This window comes from Arachis ipaensis, chromosome B06, assembly GCF_000816755.2.
Source record: "Arachis ipaensis cultivar K30076 chromosome B06, Araip1.1, whole genome shotgun sequence".
Taxonomy (NCBI): Eukaryota; Viridiplantae; Streptophyta; class Magnoliopsida; order Fabales; family Fabaceae; genus Arachis; species Arachis ipaensis.
The window spans coordinates 115,503,729-115,508,323 of record NC_029790.2 but is presented as its reverse complement, the minus strand read 5'-3'; the positions used below and the strand labels follow the sequence as shown (position 1 = coordinate 115,508,323).

At 38.2% G+C, this 4,595-nt stretch overlaps 1 long non-coding RNA gene across 1 annotated transcript; it reads right to left on the bottom strand.

The window, feature by feature from the left end:
* On the bottom strand, positions 802 to 2,979 carry LOC110263498. The gene is made up of 3 exons (XR_002349265.1): positions 2,949 to 2,979; positions 2,714 to 2,872; positions 802 to 1,049 (listed from the first exon to the last, which is right to left on the bottom strand). It is a non-coding gene; the product is annotated as an uncharacterized LOC110263498 (long non-coding RNA).

Genomic DNA, 4,595 nt, shown 5'->3' with positions numbered 1-4,595 from the left:
TGGTTTTTGAAGCAAGGAAGAAGTTGAGGGAGTTGAAGCACAAGAGTACGATTAGCGACTACGTAAAGGAGTTCATTACTCTCACGCTTCAAATTTCTAACTTAGCATTAGAGGATGCATTGTTCTTCTTCATTGATGGACTCCAACCTTGGGCAAAACAAGAACTACAAAGAAGGAATGTTAAGGATGTCGATGAGACCATCGTGGTGGCCGAATCACTTACTGAGTATCATAGGGGAGACTCTAAATCCAAGTCTTCCTCCAAGCCTAGTTCTACTAAAGGTGGAGGAGACAAGGGGAAGAGTTTCTCAACCAAGAAGGAAGGAAAATACTCTTCAAAGAAAGAGTACGAAAAAAAGAAGAAGGCTTTCGTGCCCAAAGGAGGATGCTTCGTGTGCAAGGGACCACACCAAATGAAGGATTGTCCCAAGCTAGGGACTTTGACATCTATCACCGATGAACGAGAAGCTCAAACTCAAGTAACTGAGTGTGTTGGATCTATCCAACACATAAATGCTGTGAAGGGCAAAGAGGCAAGCACTGCAGAAAAGAAAGGCTTGATGTATGTCAAAGCCTTTATCAATGAAAAACCTGTCATGGCTATGATCGACTATAATAGAGAAAAGGATACTTAACTAGGAGCTTTAAAACAGGGGTAAAACAAAATCACAAAATAAAAAGCGCAACGCTCAGGAAAGGATTACTTGCGTGCTAAGAAACCTAATAGGAATATGATAAAGATAAGCAAAAGAATAAAGGAAAGCCAAGAAAACAGCATAACTAGCCCTTGACTCAGCCTGCGAAGCTAAGGCTGGCCAGAGGATATATATTTATATATGAACATACATAGGTATCCCTAAAATACACCAAAATACTAAAATAAACTCCTATCTCTCCCTGAACTTCTAAGAGGAGCAGCATACATACGTTACTTGGAGAATAAGCTAAATACATATATACATATATACAAATAGAAAACCAAAATACACCCAAGGACTACTTCACTTCCCAGGATCCAGACGCCTAGTGAGGAGCCTCTCGACCTGCATCTGAAAAACAACAATACAATATGGAATGAGAACCGGAGGTTCTCAGCATGGTAAAAGTGCCACGCGTATAATAAATAAGGTCCTGAGAATGCCATAGGCAATCCTAGAACTTCATTATTCAATTATCCAACTTAATTACTAAACAAAAACCATAAACAGGGGTAGGTATTCTAAATCTACCTAACTTACTCAATTTCGATCCACACCTATCACCAAACCATTTTTCCATTTCCTCCATCCCTCCATCATCCATAATGCAACAGGAACAAGCAGCCAAACAAGTTCAAGCACAAGTATTGAACAGATAATACAAGTAGCAAATATACAAGTAGCATGTGATATATATCAATTAGGCATTCCCAATTAAGGCATAGCAAACAAAGCACACATATGCATATGATGAATGTCTATCCTACTGGTCGTGAGCTCACGTGTCGGTTATTTTTCCAGAACCCGACACATCTGGTAGCTAACCCAGACATTGGTCTCTAGGTTGCGCATCTCCAGGAGGATCATAAACGAAAGAGAGTGCCTTTCCACATCGAATGAGTGTGCATTTCCACCTTCTCCTGGAGGATATACGAAGGAGAGTACTTTTCCACATCGAAGGAGTGTGCCTTTCTACCTTGCAACCAGAGAAGAATGTGGGAGAAACAATACGAAGGAGAGTGTCTTTCCACTTTCCCCATCATAATCATTTCCTTCATTCGTTCTTTATAGCCATAACAACATGTATTCCTTTAGCTTTCACATCCAGGTAGTTAAACTTTACTCATCCAGGTTTCTTTCTCAATTGGTTCTGAGTTAATACTATTTTTAATGAAGAAGTTACATTACCTGGAAGTTAAGTAAAAATGAGTCAAAATCTGTTTTAGAAACCAACAAGCTTAGTACCTTTCAATTTGAATAACTTTTATTACAAAACTTCAATTAAGCTAAATTTTGGTTTGAAAAGTCCTAGCTCATCCAGGAACAGGTGTGTCTTGGTTGAAACCTAATTGCTATTCAATTCTAAGAGTTACAAGCATTGGAAATTGGTGCATAACTTGCTGAAATCTGTTTCTTTTCAGCTTTGACCATCAATATTCAAAAATTCACAACTCCCAATCCTCAACTCTTAAAATTCTGAAGTTTTAGAGAAATAAAGAAAGTTAATCAAATTTTATAACAAAATTAGTTTTGCTCCAAAACTCAACTCGTAGAAGTCGCAGCAAGACAAACAAGTTGCTGCCCTGTTTGACCTTTTCTGCTGCTGAACAGATTTAACAACCTAACTTTAAAAATTTGCCATAAATTGTATATTTAACAAAAAGGTCCCAAATTTTTCATTTTAGTTCCTTATATTCCCAAGTTTATCCCAAATTTAGTCTCATGCAATTTCGATCATTACATAATTAGTTACAGCGTATGCAATACCACCACAACACAACTCTACATTCTTATTAACAAACACCAATCCTAATCCATCATAAATAAATATAAGAGCACACCATTAATAACTTCCATACCTCATAATTCCAATATATATCCACCAATAAATCTCTTCCAAAAACATTACAAGGCTAATCATTAAATACAACAAACAATTTAACTTATCCTATGGTTCCTCTAACCTAAGTTTTCACAACACCGTAAATATTAAACGTGCGAAACTTAAACCATACCTTGGCCGATCACTTAATTCACCCAAGGCAACCTCTCAACACAAAATTACAGCCCCTCCAAGCTCAAGTAAAACAGCCACAAACTAAGTTTTGATCACCAACAAGCCTCCAAATATTCCCAATTAAATTCCAATGCATATATACCCACTTAATCTATACCTAATACATATACATATTCCAATTTCAGTTTCCCCATAATAAATACAAGATTAAGCTAGGGTTAGGGTATCCTTACCATACCCATATACTCAATAGCTTGAACCCATAAGTCCCATAAGCTAACTTGAACCTAGAACACAAGAATTGAACAATTTTTAACTTAATTGTTCATGAATTTCCGAAATTAGGGGAATCTGGATGAGAAGAAAATAATGAGTTACCTACCAAATTGTTCCATGGGTTTCGTAGAGCTTGTCGTGGTGAATATGTAGTCGCAAACAGTTCGTCAATCGGAGCTCCGGATCAAAAGTTATTGAGAGGTGAAGTTTGAGTGAGGGTTAGGGAGCTCTCTTCCTCCCCCAACCTGTTTGGCGTGTTTGATACAGAATGGGGAAGAAGAGCTTCTGTCCCCTTTTTAAGTATGGGTCCGGTTGGATCCACGGGTCTGATTTGGATCCTGGTTCAACCGGTTCGGTCTTTTCGATCCAATTTTGGGCTAAATTTTTGAAATTGGTATCAAAATTCTCGTTTCGACGAGCTCTATCTTATTTTGATATTAGTTTTGCATTTTTAACTTTCCTAATTAAAATGAAATTTATTAATTAATTATTTACCGTTTTTAGCGGGGTTTACATCCTACCCACCTAATTAGGAATTTTGCCCTCAAAATTCAAAGTGAGTTACCTAAAAAGAGGTGTGGATAGTCCTTCCGCATCTCTGACTCAAGCTCCCAGGTATGTTGTTCAATACCAGCCCGGCTCCAAGCTACTTTACCAAGGGAACCTCCTTTCTGCGTAGATGCTTGCTGTTGGTATTATCAATCCTAACCGGAGTTATTGGAAGCGTTAGATCTTCTCTCACTTGGACTGATTTCAGTTCTAGGACATGACTAGGATCAAAAGTGTATTTACGAAGCTGCGATACGTGAAACACGTCAAGCAGGTTCAAGCGATGTGGTGGTAGAGCGATCCTATACGCCATTGGTCCGATGTAACGGGGATTTAGCTTTTCAGTTTTTGATTAGTCATCTGATTCTAGTTCATTGAAGTGATCTTCAGGAATAGGTATCTTTTTCCTTCTAACTTGAGAAATCTTTTTCTTAGATCCGCCTAACTCTTTGTCGGCTTTCATAGTAAGAATTCTAACTCAGATTTACGTAACTTTTTCTTTGTTGTCTTGGCTATCAAATTCAGGAACTAAGGTATTCGATGCTCTAGTAATACAGGGGCATTTAGTGCTCTGTGAAGCTCCATCCTCTATCCTAGTCCTGACGATCTATGTCGAAATTGGTAATTACTCTTCCTTACTCCCGGTGTAGGACCTCCAATGGTTGCAGCATTCCGATTTATGCTTTATTCTTTATTTCTGGCTGCCCAAAAATATCTTCTTTGATTCATGGTACGTCTTAGCAGTTTCAGGGTAAGTTTGAAAATCCTGTCTCGTAAGTTCCGGAAAATAGTTTCTCATCTCAACTTCCAATCTCAACGCATAACTCTTTCTTGGTATCTTCCTGATTCAACATGCCTCAATACTCTTAGTATCTCCTTATCACCATTATTGCGCTCCCTAAGTCCTTGACTCCATGATCTCTATTTCGGTATTGGACATATAAATCTCTTCTTAATTCCCTTTTGTTTACCAAACTTTGACATCTTTGATGGCTCCTTATTATCTCGTTACGCGTTCCGTACCTCATCGATTCTACGTTGTAACCTAGCAATGG